This window comes from Schistocerca cancellata, chromosome 4, assembly GCF_023864275.1.
Source record: "Schistocerca cancellata isolate TAMUIC-IGC-003103 chromosome 4, iqSchCanc2.1, whole genome shotgun sequence".
Lineage (NCBI taxonomy): Eukaryota > Metazoa > Arthropoda > Insecta > Orthoptera > Acrididae > Schistocerca > Schistocerca cancellata.
Window position 1 is genome coordinate 192,961,363 of NC_064629.1, and position 19,690 is coordinate 192,981,052.

Below are 19,690 nucleotides of genomic sequence, written 5' to 3' on the forward strand. Positions count from 1 at the left end.
TGCACCTCGTTCAAAGATTTGGAGATCAGTACGCCCATGCAACGTTATGTCTCCCCACACCATAACACCTGGAGCACCAAAACGATCATGTTCGAAGATTTTCGTGGGTGTTTTTCGCATTCCTACCGCTCACCAAATGAGGGTACGTCCAGAAACACTATTCAGACTGAATCTGCACTCATCAGAGAATAGCACACGACTGCACTCCTCGTTCGTCCTGTCGATATGGTCTTGGCGCTATCGCAAACGCCGATTATGGTGTTAGTCGGCCGCTGTGGCCGAGTGGTTCTAGGCGCTTCAGTCCGGAAATACGCGGCTGCTACGGTCGCAGGTTCGTATCCTGCCTCGGGCATGGATCCGTGTGATGTCCTTAGGTTAGTTAGGTTTGAGTAATAATAAATCTAGGGGACTGTTGACCTCAGATGTTAAGTCCCATAGTACTTAGAGCCATATGAACCATTTTTTTAATTAGGGGGTTCAGTGGAACACAGCGTACTTGTCGTCGGGCAGAAAGGCTCCCCCCAGTGCGATTGCCATACCACTGTGGAGTGTGAGATTGCATGCCTTGCCGTCCTGATGAATGAAGTTGCAATTGCACCCGCAATTGACGTGGGTCCCTTGTTACCTGCTCCACAATGTAGCAGTCTCGTGCTCTGTAATTGACCGCGGCCGACCGCCTCCTCTCCTTCGAGCAACAGTGACTGTGGATCGAAACGCTGCACATGCACGTGAAACAGTATTGTGAGAAATTTCAAACTCCTGGGCTACACGCGTCAAATTTCGTCCTTCTTCCAATTTCCCGATGGTTTCTCCCCGTGTGAAGTCATCCACACGGTGTCTTCGGGCGATGTTGTAAAGAAATGCTCGTTGACTGACAAACACTAGCCTTTCTCGTTCCTTGAACTGAATCGTATTGCGGGGCCAGTCTCATTTAGGTCTATAGCAACGCTGCCGTCACCCTATGTGACGCCAAGCTCCCTGTGGAAATGCGGTGTGGCTAGGGCCTCCCGTCGGGTAGACCGTTCGCCTGGTGCAAGTCTTTCGAGCTGACGCCACTTCGGCGACTTGCGTGTCGATGGGGATGTAAATGATGATGTTAAGGACATTAAGGACAACACAACACCCAGTCCCCGAGCGGAGAAAATCTCCGACTCAGCCGGGAATCGAACCAGGGCCGTTAGGTATGACATTCCGTCGCGCTGACTACTCAGCTACCAGGGACGGGCAGCTTCCTGTTGTTATTATGTTACTTTATCTATCTCGTCCTCAAGTTTTGTAGAGCAGAGCATGTTGAGCCCAAAACGGTATGAAAGGTTAAGTTGCGTGTTTTAAATTTATTTCGGGTTATTTTTTATGTTCTGGTTGATTCGGTATTGTTTATGGTGAAGGGAGGGCGTTGAAACGGGGGGGGGGGGGGGGGGTTAGTTCGATCCACGTAGGCTTCTTAGCGTGCGGGTCGTGTTTGGGAATCAGCCGCCCACTAGAAGACTCCGGGCAAATTAGGTAGTGCGAAAGCTAACTCCATAACTACACATTTTTCAGAACAAGCCGGCTGACAACTTTCTACTGTTGAGACCGCATTGCTACTATTACAGAGCGACAGTAACTGAGGATCTTAAAAATAGCTTTGCTGGAGCTGAAGTGTAAGTTTTGTTAATTTGTGACTGAAACCGCGGTAGATGGTCTAATAAAAGATTAATCGTGGTCCCTCTGACGTGACAAAGTTAATTTTGTTAAACAGAGTTGCGGTAGGAAGCAAGGGATAAAACAAAATGAAAGTAATGTGTCTGTCACCACTTCGCCGTCTTTCCTTCACTCCCACGTCCTCATCTCCGGATATACTCTGCAAGCTACGGTACAGAGCTCTGTATTGATATAAGTACTCTTATCGATCAAGGGAAGAGCGAATCCCAATATGCCTCAGTACGCGCCCTAATCTCTATTATCTTTTTGTTATGATCTCTTCACGAGATATTCGTTGATGGCAACAAGATGGACATGCAGCCTTCTCGATCACAGATTCGCTAAATTTATTTAACATGGCTTCGCGGTATCTACATCACCTTACTTCCAAAGTTTTCAATTTAATGCCCTAGCATCTCTGTTGCACTTTCATGTGGACAATACCAACACGGTAAGATTCTAGCATCACGTATACGAATTAGGTCCATCTCTGTTGTCATACATACTTAATAAAGACTCCATTAGCACAAACAATGCAACGGCCTTGCCGCAGTGGGTACATATCACCGAAGTTAAGCGTTGTCGGGTGTAGCCGGCACTTGGATGGGTGACCATGCGGGCCACCATGCGCTGTTCCCATTTTTCGGGGTGCACTCAGCCTCGTGATGCCAATTAAGGAGCTACTCGATCGAATAGTAGCGACTCCGGTCACAGAAAACCATCATAACGACCGTGAGAGCGGTGTGCTCACCACACGCCCCTCCTGTCTCCATCCTCATCTGAGGATGACATGGCGGTCGGTTGGTGCCGATAGGCCACTTGTGGCCTGAAGACGGAGTGCTGCTAGCAGAAACAATAGTCTAGAATAGGTCATACTAGCATCTTGTATACGATTTCCACTGCAGATGCTCTGAATTTCTTCCGTAACCTTTCCAATAATGTAAGTATTACATTCGTCTTCTCCTAAGCCGATTTTGCGTGTCCGCCCCAGTTCATATCAGGTATTAATATTTACTCAGTAGAGGGGGGGGGGGGGGGGGGGCGGAAAACAGTGAAGTCGTTGTCGTAGTGCGGAAAACGAGCGATTTATCTGACGTCCGAAAGGGCATGATCACTGACTTTCAGGCCAAGGATGGAAGCATTTCCTAAACGGCTAAGTATGTAAACTGTTCGCGTGCCGCCTTGGTTAAAGTATACCGCGCATAGCAAAACGGCGCTACCCAAACCCGACGCTGAGGCAAATGAGGTGCACCACGAGCCATAGAAGACAGGGGCGAACGACGGCTGCAGAAGATGTGTACGGGCGAATAGACGTGCAACTGTTGAGCAACTGACCGCCCAGATTAGCCAAGCGACTACCAACAGTCTTTCCTCAACGAGCGTTCAGTGAACGTTGCTACGTATGTGTTTCTGCAGCAGGCGCTTGGTTCATGCACCCATGCTGACTGCTGCTAATCGTTGACGAAGGCTGGAATTTGCTACTGGACGTCCACTGAGTGCCGACAGGGGGCCTTTTAGGGGGTATCACATTATATTATCCATCGTACAGACGGCCCTTGGCATCTACGGCATGAAACGTCAGGAAACAAACACCCTGCAACTATCGTTGGAAGGGTTCAGACCAAAGGAAGGAGCGTTAAGCTCCAGGGAGTGTTTTCGGGGCATTCCCTGGGTGATCTCGTCATTCTGGAAGGCAGAGTGGATCAACACAAGTATGCATATACCCTTGGGGCCATGTTCACCCATGCAACTACACTCATGCTCATAAATTAATGATAATTGCAGAATGTGGTGCCACACAACGTGGTACTACACAAAACTGGCGCTAATAGCATAGCCACATAGGGAACACACACGACACAGACCTGTAAGTCCACGGTATTGGTGATAAGTTGAGAAAACCGTCCCGAAACACATATGCTACGAAACGCCACTGTTTCCTGCGCATTTACGCCGACATCAATATGAGATATGATCACCATGCACATGTACACAGGCCGCATAACGAGTTGGCATACTCTGGATCAGGTGGTCGATCAGCTGCTGGGGTATAGCCTCCCATTCTTGCACCAGTGCCTGTCGGAGCTCCTGAAGTGTCGTAGGGGTTTGAAAACGTGCAGCGATACATCGACCGAGATCATCCCAGACGTGCTCGACGGGGTTTAGGTCTGGAGAACGTGCAGGCTACTCCATTCGCCTGATATCTTCTGTTTCAAGGTACTCCTCCATGATGGCAGCTCGGAGGGGCTGTGCGTTATCATCCATCAGGAGGAAGATGGGACCACTGCACTCCTGAAAAGGCAGACATACTGGTGCAAAATGACGTCCCGATACGCCTGACCTGCTACAGTTCCTCTGTCAAAGACATGCAGGGGTGTACGTGCACCAATCATAATCCCACCCCATACCATCAAACCACGACCTCCATACAGGCCCCTTTCAAGGACATTAAGGGATTGGTACCTGGTTCCTGGTTCACGCCAGATGAAAAGCCGGCGAGAATCACTGTTCAGATTATACCTGGAGCCGTCCGTGAACATAACCTGGGACCACTGTTCCAATGTCCAAATACAGTGTTCTTGATACCAGGCTTTACGGGCTCTCCTGTGACCAGGGGTCAGTGGAATGCACCTTGCAGGTCTCCGGGCGAATAAACCATGTCTGTTCAGTCGTCTGTATACTGTGTGTCTGGAGACAACTATTCCAGTGGCTGCGGTAAGGTCTCGAGCGAGGCTACCTGCAGTACTCTGCGGCCGTCTGCAGGCACTGATGGTGAGATATCGGTCTTCTTGTGATGTTGTACACTATGGACGTCCCGTACTGTAGCGCCTGGACACGTTTCCTGTCTGCTGGAATCGTTACCATAATCTTTAGATAACACTTTGTGGCATGCAGAGGGCCCGTGCTACGACCTGCTGTGTTTGACCAGCCTTCGGTCGCCCTAGTATTCTACCCCTCATAGCGTCATCAAGATGTGTTCTTTGAGCCATTTTCAACACACAGTCACCATTAGCACGTCTGAAAATGTCTGCACACTTACTCGCTGCCCCGTACTCTGACATGCGTATGTGGACTGCTGCCAGCGCCACCGTGTGACGACCGCAGGTCAAATGCACCGCATGGTCATACCCCGAGGTGATTTAAACACGCAAACCGCCCACCAGAGCGTTGTTTCACCATGTGTCAGCATTATCCTTAATTTATGAGCATGAGTGTAGTTCGTTTTCCCTCGGCAGAATGACATCTACCAGCAGGACAACGCCGCGTGTCACACAGCTCGCAGTTTACGTGCGTAGTTCTAAGAGCATCAGGATGAAATCAGGGTACTCCGCTGGCCATCAAACTCCCCGGTTTTAAACCAAATCGAGAGTCTGTCTGACCAACTCTATCGGGCTGTTCGTGCCAGGGATCCTCAACCGAGAAACCTAGCGCAGCTGGCCACAGCATTGGCGTTGGCATGGTTCCACATCCCTGTCGGTACCTCCAAGAGCCTCATTGGCTCTACATCTACATCTACATCCATACTCCGCAAGCCACCTGACGGTGTGTGGCGGAGGGTACCTTGAGTACCTCTATCGGTTCTCCCTTCTATTCCAGTCTCGTATTGTTCGTGGAAAGAAGGATTGTCGGTATGCCTCTGTGTGGGCTCTAATCTCTCTGATTTTATCCTCATGATCTCTTCGCGGGATATACGTAGGAGGGAGCAATATACTGCTTGACTCCTCGGTGAAGGTATGTTCTTGAAACTTCAACAAAAGCCCGTACCGAGCTACTGAGCGTTTCTCTTGCAAAGTCTTTCACTGGAGTTTATCTGTCATCTCCGTAACGCTTTCGCAATAACTAAATGATCCTGTAACGAAGCGCGCTGCTCTCCGTTGGATCTTCTCTATCTCTTCTATCAACCCTATCTGGTACGGATCCCACACTGGTGAGCAGTATTCAAGCAGTGGGCGAACAAGTGTACTGTAACCTACTTCCTTTGTTTTCGGACTGCATTTCCTTAGGATTCTTCCAATGAATCTCAGTCTGGCATCTGCTTTACAGACGATTAATTTCATATGACCATTCCATTTTAAATCACTCCTAATGCCTACTCCCACATAATTTATGGAATTAACTGCTTCCAGTTCCTGACCTGCTATACTGTAGCTAAATGATAAAGGATCTTTCTTTCTGTACTGTGCGGCTGGTCCCGGTGGAGGTTCGAGTCCTCCCTCGGACATAGGTGTGTGTTTTGTCCTTAGGATAATTTAGGTTAAGTAGTGTATAGGCTTAGGGACTGATGACCTTAGGAGTTAAGTCCCATAAGATTTCACACACATTTGAACAGTTTTTTTTTCTTTCTGTGTATTCGTAGCACATTACACTTGTCTACATTGAGATTCAATTGCCATTCCCTGCACCATGCGTCAATTCATTGCAGATCCTCCTGCATTTCAGTACAATTTTCCATTGTTACAACCTCTCGATATTCTACAGAATCATCCGCAAAAAGCCTCAGTGAACTTCCGATGTTGTCCACAAGGTCATTAACATATATAGTGAATAGCAACGGTCCTACGACACTCCCCTGCGGCACACACTGTTTCTGCACGTCTCGCGCTACAAAAGGTGGTCATTCAGGCTTTTGACAAGTGGTCACATTAATGTGACTGGACAGTGTAATTTGTCTCTTGTCTTTGTTACAGGCTTTTTCTTTCATTTATACACGCCTAAAGAGAACTGTCGTTCATTCATACCAGGTGTAAATTTTGTCCAAGTTCTTCTGCCTTTCCTTACGATTGTGCACTGTTGGTGCTTTTTTGTGTACCACAGAATCCCTAACGGATTATGTAGTCAGACCCGTAAGGTAACATACGACCGAGTTTTTAGGGATTGTGGTGGCTTTACATGGATGGTTTGCTGACCATACTGGATGGAACCTTTCGCCGGAGAAATTCTGTACAAAGTGTATTCCCCTAAAAAGAGACACCGTCGGAAAATAAGTTCGTCTTAAGCCTAAGATACACATTCGGTGCGGTCAGTTCGAGAAATTTTATCCTTGTCCTCATGGAAGCGAGAGAATTTGTCACAGTAGTGTCTGGCGATTGGTAAACATGTGTTGTAGCGAGCACTGACTGGTCACAAGGGTTGTTCATGGTAAATTAAACCTCTTCAGGTCGAGAAGCAGGATTCAGGAAATCAATGGAACAAACGAGTTTAATCGTTATACTATGGCGGCGCTCCTACGGGAGTAGAATGAGGAGAAAAATACGTTCTATCACCAGAAGACGGCGACTGTGGGCACTTGAAAAGGAAAAGCAAAAAAGAGCGAGACTTCGAAGGTGAAAGTTTGCAACGTTTCCCGCACTGTCATCGATGGCCCGGTAGTTCCGCCATTCAGTACAGAAACGCCCGTTTTTCTTCTACTAGCACATTTCTCCTAGGTCTTCCCTTTCGCTATTGTCTGCTGTATTCTCGCCGCCGTCTTTTAGGAGCTATGTAGGGCAAGACCTTTGCTGACTCAGTGCAGTTAGTTGGTTTCTGCTGCCAGTCATGACAGCAGAACGATCGACTTAACATTCATTTTCGTCGGTGCAGTTTGAATTCCTCTGCTTCAAGTAGGGTCAAAAAGTTTTAATCTCTACACCAAAATCGGTAGAACTCGCAATACAAAATTTATACTCCGGTCTGATGTTGAGGGGCATTATAAGCACACAAAGACCACTTCTGTAGTGTAGAACCGAAGACCTCAGATGACGACAAAGCTGCGTGCGCAATATATAACCCCGCAGAACGTACGCACCCTATCTAATAATCCATCAGCGTAGTATGCGGCAGACATCCAACTAGGGTCTCAGTAAAATGTGGCAGATATTGCAAATGGAGTATTGTTTTGATATTAGTCTTTGACTCGACTTTACAGAAGAGTCTCAAAAAACCTAAACATAAAAATTAGAAGTTATCGTCAATAATACTTTATTAAAACTCTGCAATAAAGCGTTTGCATTTGCGTGACCGCGCCGTCGTGATGTTAATAAAACCAAAGTTTCGGCTGCTGTAGCGGGTGGTCTTCATCAGGATTACCACGCCGAAACACTGAGGATTGGTAACAATTTTATGTGTGTGTTTGTGGGGGGGGGGGGGGGGAGGGGGGGATGGAGGTGGGGTCACAGTGGCATATGCTATTCCGAAACATCATTCAGTCTTACCAAACGCGCACTAAACTTCGAAGAAAAGCTAAACGATACATTTCCTTACAACAAAATGATCACCTTAATAAACAGTAATGCGTTGAAAGACTGACGCACATGATGCAGTTCATCAAATAATGCAAAAGGAATCCATTGTGATTAACTGGAAAAAAAATATTGGTTAGTGACTCCTTGTTTTAACGCCTGATATTACTAAAAAGTAATATATATAATTTATGTTGGTTTGGGGGTCAGGGATTAATTATATATATAGTTGCAGTAGACATAAGCAGCGTTTGCAGATTCTCTACTGGCGTGCCGTGTCTCTCCAAGGTCCGCAAAGAAAGAAAGAAAAAAAGAAAGCAACGTAGATGTGGAAAGCTTAAGCACGAAAGTAACTTTCGCATTATGTTCAAATGTATGTGAATTCCTAAGGGACCAAACTGCTGAGGTCATCGGTCCCTATACTTACACAGTACTTAAACTAACTTATGCTAAGAACAATACAGACATCCATACCCGAGGGAGGACTCGAACCTCTGGCGGAAGTGGCCGCGCAGTCCGGTACATGGCGCCTCAAACCGCGCGGCCACTTCGCACGCTACCGCAATAAAGAAGGACAGAAAACTTCTGTGTAGCGCATGTATGCATGCATGTATAGATGTATAAATGTATATATGTATGTTCCACATCTCTGCCTAAACCACTGTACCGATTTCAACCAGACCTGGTTCACATATCATTTACTGCCTGGAAAGATCAGTGTAAGATTTTCTATCTTTCTGATATCAAGCTACGTGCGGCGTTACTAGTCTATCAAATGGTTCAAATGGCTCTGAGCACTATGGAACTTAACTGCTGAGGTCATCAGTCCCCTAGAACTTAGAACTACTTAAACCTAACTAACCTAAGGACATCACACACATCCATGCCCGAGGCAGGATTCGAACTTGCGACCGCTGTACTAATCTATCAACAGGTGAAATTATCTGATGGTACTGGGGAATATTTAGCGGGGATTCTATACGTCTTGATGAGTTCGGAAGTTGGTGCCCTTAGCGTGAGCACTGTGCGAGGGTAAGTCCGAACACTAGTAGACTTTAGGTTATACCTTTCACCTCCTTCGTTCCCGGACTAGGGTCCCTTAACTCAGAATGATAAATTTAACCTTCCCCAACATCGTTGAAAGATTGCAACATCATCACGGAATAACCCTGTATGTGGTGATACTGATTGCTGGCCATACATATTGCCACACCGGAAAGGACGAAAAATAACGAGAGTTCACTTATTGTCCGTATACACAGTAGGAAGAAAATGTGATCAAATTTGTAGATGATTTGGGGTATAAATGGTGCGAAATTTAGTACACAGCGATGCCACTTCTAGCAGCAACAGTGGCTCGAACGCCGTTGGGCATCCAATCGAACTGAGATTGGATGAGAGATACGAGTACGTCATTCCATGCTCCTTCAACCCTATTGCAGAGTTAATCAATGGTGAAATAAAATAATCGTATGACATTCATCGCCGAGAGTCCTCACCTGAGAAAGTTCGGCCGCAGTGTTACAAGTCGTTTCAGTTGACGCCACACTGGGCGACTTGTGTGTCGATGATGATGATGACAACACAACACCCAGTCCCCGAGCGGAGGAAATCTACGACCCAGCCGGGAATCGAATCCGGGCCTTCTGCATGGCAGTCAGACACGCTGACCACTCAGCTAAAGGGGCGGCTTTACTCAATGGCGTGCCTGTCTGTTGGCAACCCATGCTTAGATCTGCATCTACGTGACTACTCGGCAACTCACAATTAAGTTTCCGCCAGAGGACTCCTCGAACCATCTTGAAGCTATTTCTCTACCGTTCCACTCCCGAATAGCGCGCGAGAGCAACGAGCACTTAACTCTTACCGTGCGAGCACTGATTTCTCTTATATTTCAGTACAATGATCATTTCTTCCTATGTAGGTGGGCGCCAACAAAATATTTTCTCATTCAGAGTAGAAAGATGGCGTTTGAAACTTCGTGAAAAGATCCTGCCGCAACGAAAAATGCCTTTGTTTTAGTGATTGCCACCGCAACTCAAGTATAATATCCGTGACACCCTCTCCGCAATTTCGCGATAACACAAAACGAGCTGCCGTTCTTTGTCCTCCGTCAGTCCTATCTGATGCGGACCCCACACCGTGCAGCAGTACTCCAGAAGAGGACGGACAAGTGTAGTGTAGGCAGTCTCTTTTGGTAGGCCTGTTGCATCTTCTAAGTGGTCTGTCAATAAATGCACGTATTCGGAAAGCTTACATTTCAGATTCAGTTTTGGTTCAAATGGCTCTTAGCACTATGGGACTTAACATCTTAGGTCATGAGTCCCCTATAACGTAGAACTACTTAAACCTATCTAGCCCAAGGACATCATACACATCCATGCCAGAGGCAGGATTGGAACCTGCGGCCGTAGCAGTCCCGGGTTCCGCGCCTAGAACCGCACGGCCACCGCGGCCGGCTCAGATTCAGTTTTACTAACTAGGAAAATGTCTATACTGATCTCAGAGACGGCATGATGCCACACGTTCACAATGATGTCTCGAACCGCACGTTTCCAGATCGATATTTACAAAAATGCCCAAATGTGTGTGAAATCTTATGGGACTTAACGACTAAGGTCATCAGTCCCTAAGCTTACACACTACTTAACCTAAATTATCCAAAGGACAAACACACACACCCATGCCCGAGGGAGGACTCGAACCTCCGACGGGACCAGCCGCACAGTCCATGACTGCAGCGCCATAGACCGCTCGGCTAATCCCGCGCGGCTCGATATTTACTGGGACATTTTTATTTCAATTTTTAGTATATTTTCACCCATGTAAGTTTTCGCTATTATGATGCACGTTGTTTATTGCTTTCTTTTTTAGGGGTGTCAAGCCTGAATCTGTTGTAGGCGCACAGAGCAAGGTGTCAAACTGGTAGCACTAAACTGTACGCGGGAGAACAGAGTTTAAAACTTCCGTCCAGTCGTAAACAATTACTTTTTTCACGATTTTCCTAATTTTCTTAACGCAAATGCTGGGAGGATTCCTATCTTCCTTTCCACACCTCCTCCAAACCGAGATTATGCTTCGTCTACAATGATCTTATCAACGGCGGGACGTCAGACCCAACTTTTTCTTTCTTTGTACACGGCAATTATTGAAACGTAGTGTGCGAGCTGAGATTGATACTATGTACAAGGGGCGCTCAATAAGTAACGCAAAACTTTTTTCCTGATAGCAGGCTGGTTTTATTCATGGTTCCAGTACACCATATTATTTCCTCACTCTTTTGGCTGAAAAATCCTATTTTTCAACATAATCTACGTGCAGTGCGACTACCATACGCCACCTAACTGGGAGGGCCTGTATGCCTGCACGTTACCACTCTACTGGTCGACGTCGGAACCAACGTCTTGCTCCACCAATAGACTCTCAATCATCCGCGTACTGCTTCCAGTGGAGAGCATCCTCCATTGGGCTACACAGATGGAAGTCGGAAGGTGCGATATCGGAGCTGTAGGGTGGATGAGTAAGAACAGTCCAATGACAGTACAGAAAATTGGAATAGAGATCAACATAAACATCATTTCCGCCCTTGCAACATTGCACGTTGTACCACCATACAACGAGATCTTCAGAGGTGGTGGTCCAGACTGCTGAACACACCGGTACCTTTAATACCCAGTAGCCTCTTGCACTGATGCATGCCTGTATTCGTCGTGGCATACTATCCACAAGTTCATCATGGCACTGTTGGTCCAGATTGTCCCACTCCTCAACGGCGATTTGGCGTAGATCCCTCAGAGTGGTTGGTGGGTCACGTCGTCCATAAACAGTCCTTTTCAATCTATCCCAGGCATGTCCGATAAATTCATTTCTGGAGAACATGCTGGCCTCTCTAGTCGAGCGATGTCGTTATCCTGAAGGAAGTCATTCACAAGGTGTGCACGATGGGGGCGCGAATTGTCGTTCATTGAGACGAATGCCTCGCCAATATGCTTCCGATACTGTTGCACTATCGGTCGGAGGATGGCATTCACGTATCGCACAGCTGTTATGGCACATTGCTTGACCACCAGCGGCGTACGACGGCCACATATAATGCCACTCCAAAACAGCAGGGAACTTCCACCTTGCTGCACTCGTTGGACAATGTGTCTAATGCGTTCAGACTGACCGGGTTGCCTCCCAACACGTCTCCGACGATTGTCTGGTTGAAGGTGTTTGCGACACTCGTAGGTGAAGAGAACGTGATGCCAGTCCTGATCGGTCCATTCGGCGTTTGTTGGACCCATCTGTACCGCGCTGCATGGCGACTTGGTTGCAAAGATGGACGTCGGGAGTGAAGTTGCGCATCATGCAGCCTATTGCGCACAGTTTGAGTCGCAACACGACTTCCTGTGGCTGCACGAAAAACATTATTCAACATGGTGGCGTTGCTGTCAGGGTTCCTCCGAGCCATAATCCTTAGGTGGTGGTCATCCACTCCAGTAGTAGTCCTAGGGCGGCCTGAGTGGGGCTTGTCATCGACAGTTCCTGTCGCTCTGTATCTCCTCCATGTCCGAACAACATCGTTTTGGTTGACAAAGTAACAATGCGGACGCAATCGAACCCCGGTTTTGACCATCTAGGCATGGTTGAACTACAGACAACACGAGTCGTGTACCTCCTTCCTGGTGGAATGACTGGAACTGATCGGCTGTCGGATCCTCTCCGTCTAATAGGCGCTGCTCATGCATGGTTGTTTACATCTTTGGGCGGGTTTAGTGACATCTCTGAACAGTCACAGGGACTGTGTCTGTGATACAGTATCCACAGTCAACGTCTATCTTCAGGATTTCTGGGAACCGTGGAGATGCAAAACGTTTTTTTGATGTGTGTGGATGTAGCTGAACCAGGCGCCTGCTTTGGAAGCCTATATGCAGCTACGTTCGCTGAACGGTCGTTGAGGAGACATTGTTGGTAGCCCATTAGTTCATCTGGGCGGTCAGTTGCTCAATAGTTGCACGTCTCTTTGCCCGTAGACATTTCCGCAGCCGTCGTTCATCGCTGTCATCTGGTTTTCGATAGCGCCACTTTGCCATACACGGTATAGTTTAAACACTGTGGCACAGGAACAGTTTACAAACTTAACTGTTTCGGAGATGTCATTTGGATGTCAGATAAATCGCTCCGTTTCCACATTACAACGACTGCACTGTTGTGCACCCCGACACCTTTTATATATAATGCTGCCACCTGCCGTCTGTGAGTAGTTATTGGACGTTGACGTCGAACATACACGGTGGCACATTAATGTTACTGGACTGTGTGCAAGCAATTCAATTTTTACGGCGGAAACAGTGACAATTTTGGAAGCACTCAAATATGCATCTTCAACTCCTTTCTTAAAGATATTAACAGTATTCGACTCCCAGATTGTCATTAAAAGTTTTAAGTATCGGAAATGGAAGAGATAACCGACCGTTATCTATTGAATGTCGTTCTAAAACATGTTCATAGTAAACTAAGGGGGCAGACAATCCCTCTGTTGTCTGTACATTCCCACATTGGCTTCCGGGATAATGAGGAAGTTGACGATTTAGTGAAGAAACTTACATCTTTAGAAACTGCCGCGTACAGACTACCTATATGAGGTCAACAGCCAGAGAAAACAGCATTGGCAAAAGATGTGGAATGTGTCCCAACAAACAAAAGATGACATCACATCCTGAACTTCCAACAAGGCACTTGTTTACGGTTGGTACATTTGGACCGATAAACGATTTCCACCATTATTCGGCTCCACTGTAACCGCGCCTCTGTTCCTGTACATTTACACAGAATCAACATTTACGATTCTTCTGCATGTTAGTGTACTTGAGTTAGAAGCTGATTTAAGCCACATTTTGTTTTTGTGTCACAAATTTGTCTAAGAACGATAGGAATTTTTTAAAGACATTGATGATTATGGGATACCAGCTCACTCAGTCAGTTTCTTCCCTTTTGTTTACTAAAGACGTTGGGCTTATATAGTTACCGCTCATTTCTTTAAAAGTGTAGTGAATATTCCATATTCTGTATACTATTCATACTTTCATTTTTATGGCTGCGCGGAGTGGCCGCACGGTTAGAGGCGCCATGTCACGGATTGCGCGGCCGCTCCCGCCGGTAGTTCGAGTCCTCCCTAGGGCGTGAGTGTGTGTGTCGTTCGTAGCATAAGTTAGTTTAAGTAGTGTGTAAGTCTAAGGACTGATGACCTCGGCAGTTTGGTCCCTTAGAAATACACACACATTTTAAACATTTTTGCATATTTTTATTTATCGCTACTCATTAAATTTAAGAAATAGTCTGAATTGATAGCACAAAACTGTCTACTTTGCTTCTAATGTTAATCGTTAAAAATTCATTGTGGAAACTATTGTGACAACTTGAGCTTCTAAATCTGTAAATACGCATTTATGTATTTTCTCAGCGTAGTCGAGTATACTATGTAAACATCTGTTTTAGATGCCCAAATAGTGTACAAAATCTAGAGGCCAAACAGAAAGAAAATTTTAGATGTCCCAGTTGTTATAATATTTGTCTCGCATTCTGGAGAAGCAGGAAACAAACTCTCCCCTTTCCTAGATTTAGGCTTTCCATGGTTTCCCCATATCAATTAAATCGAATGCTGGGTTGGTTCCTTCGAGAAGACCATAGCCGATTCCCTTTCATGTCCGCCTCCATTCCGAACCCTGACACTGTGTCAAATGACCTCGTCATCGTCGACCTCAAGTTTGCTTCCTTCTTTTTGCGTCAGTTGCAATATGCGGTGTAGAAGAGGTTGCCGTTTTGAGGCGGTTGTTAAAGGCTCCTCCAAATGGAGTATTATTCATCATATTCAGAGACATAAGGAACAGATTTAAATTGCCGGATGTGTACGTGTTCAACTATCGACCTTGGCACATTGCTAAATCTTGGTAATCAAATGGCGCTTATCACAGCGGTAGCCTGTTTGAATCGCAGCGTTATAATATATTTTCATCGGTAGAATGCGGATAGGAAGGTATTCCTCTCCACTTGACATTGCGAAAGTGATCCGGGCTACATTTCAGATTTATCCACAGCGTCTCGTGGAGTGAGGACTTCACAGACAAGAGATCTGCCCGTAGGATGGGATTTCAAAGTCTACATTACCCACAGAGATCATCGAGAGGTATGGAGTGTACGATAGCACCGTATTTCAACTATTCACATCCTCTTATCCGATTATTTCTTAGCCACCCAGAACAAAATATACACTACACTACTTTAGAAGTCCATGCACTCATAGTAACCAAAACTCTGTATGTCATTGTTCTATAACAACTGTCAAGAAATGCAGGTCCTAGATTCTATTCTTGGCGACTTATAAGTTGCTCGAGGCAGCAGACGAAATTAGAAGCTACCGCAAAATGTGTGTGTGAATTCGTAAGGGACCAGACCGCTCATTGGTCCCTAGACTTACACACTACTTAAACTAACTTATGCTAAGAACAACACACACGCCCATGCCTGAGGGAGGACTCGAACCTCCGGCGGGAGGGGACGCGCAACCGTGACATGGCGCCTCAAACCGCGCGACCACTCCGCGCGCTACCGCAATAAAGAAGGACAGACAATTTCTGTGTAGCGCCAAAGCAAAGTACTTGTACCAGCCAATTACGACTGAGGGACAGATGGTGTGACAGTGAGACGGGAGTGCACTTTCGCCTTTTTCCTCTTTCGAAGTAAAATCGAAAGATACGAAGCAACCATTGTTCAGATAGCGCTTGCTGTGCGAGGGGAAAGGTGGCAGGCATTTCTCCCGCAGAAAGGAAGTGTCTGGTGACGGCGAGTGCAGAGTGGCAGTGCGCCGACCCTTGCTTTCACTGGCCCCGAGAAGCCCGCCCACACACTCAGCCGCCAGGGTCAGCTGCTAACTACTGCCAGTTCCCATTTCGCCACTGGCCTCGCCTTCCAAGTTATTGAACTCCTACCTTTCTTCCTTACTCAACAGTAAACAAAAGTTTCGAGGCAGCTAGAAAGCTGTAACTCCATTTTACAGTCTTTCTTTCGGAATTTAAATGATCAATTATTTTTTCCGGACTTTTGCTGGTAAACGAAATAAACGAGTCTTATATTCTTTTGCTCATTTTCCGATAATAACTCTTTTATTAATTTTCTTTATTTAGCAACCATGACGCATTCCAATTTTCAATCTCACTTCGTCATTATGATTTGAATCGATTAAAAACTAATCAATCTACTGCACTGAGGTGAGAAAAGTCATGGGATAGCGATATGCACACATATGAGATGGCGGTAGTATATACGAGGTGCATTCAAATTCTAAGGCCTCCGATTCTTTTTCTCCGGACTGGAAAGAGATAGAAACATGCGCATTGTTTTAAAATGAGGCCGCGTTCACTGTCAATATGTCCCAGCGATAGCAGCACCGTACGGCAGATGGAATTTTACCGCCAGCGGCGAGAATGAGAACTGTTTTAAATACTTAAAATGGCGACGTTTTCCTTACTTGAACAGCGTGCAATCATTCGTTTTCTGAATTTGCGTGGTGTGAAACCAATTAAAATGTGGATGTGTCGAAAGTGCGTTCGTGGGTGCGACAGTTTAATGAAGGCAAAACATCGTGTGACAACAAACCGAAACAACCTCGGCCTCGCACAAGCCGGTCTGATGACATGATCGAGAAAGTGGAGAGAACTGTTTTGGGGGATCGCCGAATGACTGTTGAACAGATCGCCTCCAGAGTTGGCATTTCTGTGGGTTCTGTGCACACAATCCTGCATGACGACCTGAAAATGCGAAAAGTGTCATCCAGGTGGGTGCCACGAATGCTGACGGATGACCACATGGCTGCCCATGTGGTATGTTGCCAAGCAATGTTGATGCGCAATGACAGCATGAATGGGACTTTCTTTTCGTCGGTTGTGACAATGGATGAGACGTGGATGCCTTTTTCAATCCAGAAACAAAGCGCCAGTCAGCTCAATGGAAGCACACAGAGTCACCGCCACCAAAGAAATTTCGGGTAACCGCCAGTGCTGAAAAAATTATGGTGTCCATGTTCTGGGACAGCGAGGGCGTAATCCTTACCCATTGCGTTCCAAGGGCACTACGGTAACAGGTGCATCCTACGAAAATGTTTTGAAGAACAAATTCCTTCCTGAACTGGAACAAAAACGTCCGGGAAGGGATGCGCGTGTGCTGTTTCACCAAGACAACGCACCCGCACATCGAGCTAATGTTACGCAACCGTTTCTTCGTGATAACAACTTTGAAGTGATTCCTCATGCTCCCTACTCACCTGACCTGGCTCCTAGTGACTTTTGGCTGTTTCCAACAATGAAAGACACTCTCCGTGGCCGCACATTCACCAGCCGTGCTGCTATTGCCTCAGCGATTTTCCAATGGTCAAAATAGACTCCTAAAGAAGCCTTCGCCGCTGGCATGGAATCATGGCGTCAGCGTTGTGAAAAATGTGTACGTCTGCAGGGCGATTACGTCGAGAAGTAACGCCAGTTTCATCGATTTCGGGTAGTAGTTAATTAGAAAAAAAACCGGAGGCCTTAGAAATTGAATGCACCTCGTAAACATTATTATTACATTCCAGTTTGCACGATTTTTATTGCTTTCATTACATTCTTTATAAGCCCTCGGAGGTGTTCGAAACAGATGAACATCAGATGCGGCCAAGTCGGGATTCTGTGGAGGATAATCAATGACAGTGAATCCAAAGCATCGGACTGTTGCAGATGTCGCAGCCCACGTGTGTGTTCTGGAATTGTCATGCTGAAGGAGAGGGTGCTCCATGTGTGAGCGAACACTTCTGCTGCTCGAAACTCGATTACAGCACGCTGTTTCTCACGCACCAACATAGTTACATTACACACCGACATATTATACGCTACTGTTCGGAGCCCCCTAACGGCAGTGGGATTGCAGCTTACGTCAACGTAGCGGAAAAGTCGACCGAGTAATACAGGGTGAATCAAAAAGAACTTTACAATTTTGGAATGATATAGAAATTTATTGGGATAACTTACAGAGTCGGTAGATGTGTCACTTTGTAGCAAACAACCTCAAGATTGATTCACGTAGCGCATCAGTACCCCACTCCGCCACTGGAAGCGCCAGTGTTTGTGCACAGTTAAAATGGGTACTTTCATTGGTGCGCAGTGTGCTCGCTGTGTGTTTTGGTTGCATGAAACGAACTCTTCAGCAACTGGTCTTTTACTACCAGCAAGACGGTGCACCACCTCATTTCTTCACGGAAGTTCGAGGTTTCGTCGATAATCGCTTCCCAGGTCGGTGGACTGGACCTGAAGGGCCAGTCCCATGGCCACCTCGCTCCTGAGACTTGACACCACTGGATTTCTTTCTCTGGGATTTCATTAGAGACAGCCGGCCGGAGTGGCCGTGCGGTTCTAGGCGCTACAGTCTGGAACCGAGCGAGCGCTACCGTCGCAGGTTCGAATCCTGCCTCGGGCATGGATGTGTGTGATGTCCTTAGGTTAGTTAGGGTTAATTAGTTCTAAGTTCTAGGCGACTGATGACCTCAGAAGTTAAGTCGCATAGTGCTCAGAGCCATTTGAACCATTAGAGACAAACAATTTAGCAGACCTGAAAAATCGAGTCTACCCTGCCATTTCACAAGTTACACCCGATTTGCTGCAACGAGTGTGGGAAGAAATTGATTACCATCACGATGTTCGCCATATCACAAATGGTAGTCATATGGAACCAAAATGTCATTTGACACTTTTAAGTGTAACTTGAAGTTGTTTGCTACAAAGTGGTACATATACCGATTCTGTAAGTTATCTCAATAAATTTCTGTATCATTCCAAAAGTGTAAAGTTCTTTGTGACTCACCCTGTATGCATTACATGTAAAATCTCAACAGAAAATGAGAACAGTTTCAGTGTTAGAACATTAATTGGTAGCGATTTATGTGAAGGATGTTAACATTGGTAAAATTTGACGTAATTTACATCAATTCACGATGTACAGAGCTTCGAACTCGTCTGATGTTCTGCACTTCTACAGTCAAAAGGCTTATTTTTGACAATGACATGAGTATATGTTGGAGGATTTTAATATCTGACATATGTTGAAGCAAACTCTTTTGCAGTACGGCTGGCCCAAAGGCCGAAATTTCAATTGTGAAATAAATAACTTCTACAGTCAAAATACGATGTCCTTTAGAAAATGTGAACCCCAACCATGAGCAGTTAATCCACTGATCATGGGGATCGTTCTGGTCGATCGTCAACTGGAATCACCAAAGAAAATGTTGAGGAAAATAGAGGTCTGATTCTGCCAGATCGTAGACATACCATCCAAGACTGTGTGACGTATTCTGTCAGGATAATTGAACAAGAAAAGGATTACTGTGAAATTTGTGCCAGAACGTCTTTAAAAAGCTTAGTAGCAACATTGCGTGAAAGTCTGCAGGCAGCTTAAATAACTCCAAAGCAGCCAATTGCCTGTCTCAGGGGCATGCGACCAGGCAGAAACGATCCGGCACAGCCAAGCAAACGATATGCATGCCCTCTCAGGTGCTAATCATGTGAGGCCTTTGAGGTTCTGCAAGGCGTTTAGCATAGCCCTCTTGCACCCATCGGTTCCACAAAAATGGTTCAAATGGTTCTGAGCACTATGGGACTTAACAGCTGAGGTCATCAGTCCCCTAGAACTTAGAAGTACTTAAACCTAACTAACCTAAGGACATCACACACATCCATGCCCGTGACAGGATTCGAACCTGCGACCCTACTCAAGCGCCTATAACC

At 46.2% G+C, this 19,690-nt stretch overlaps 1 protein-coding gene across 1 annotated transcript in view; it reads left to right on the forward strand.

Annotated features, from left to right (window-relative positions):
- The window catches only part of LOC126183258 (uncharacterized), a 368,835-nt gene that overhangs the window by 95,572 nt on the left and 253,573 nt on the right, over window positions 1-19,690 (forward strand). The gene's annotated exons all lie outside the window — the stretch shown is intronic.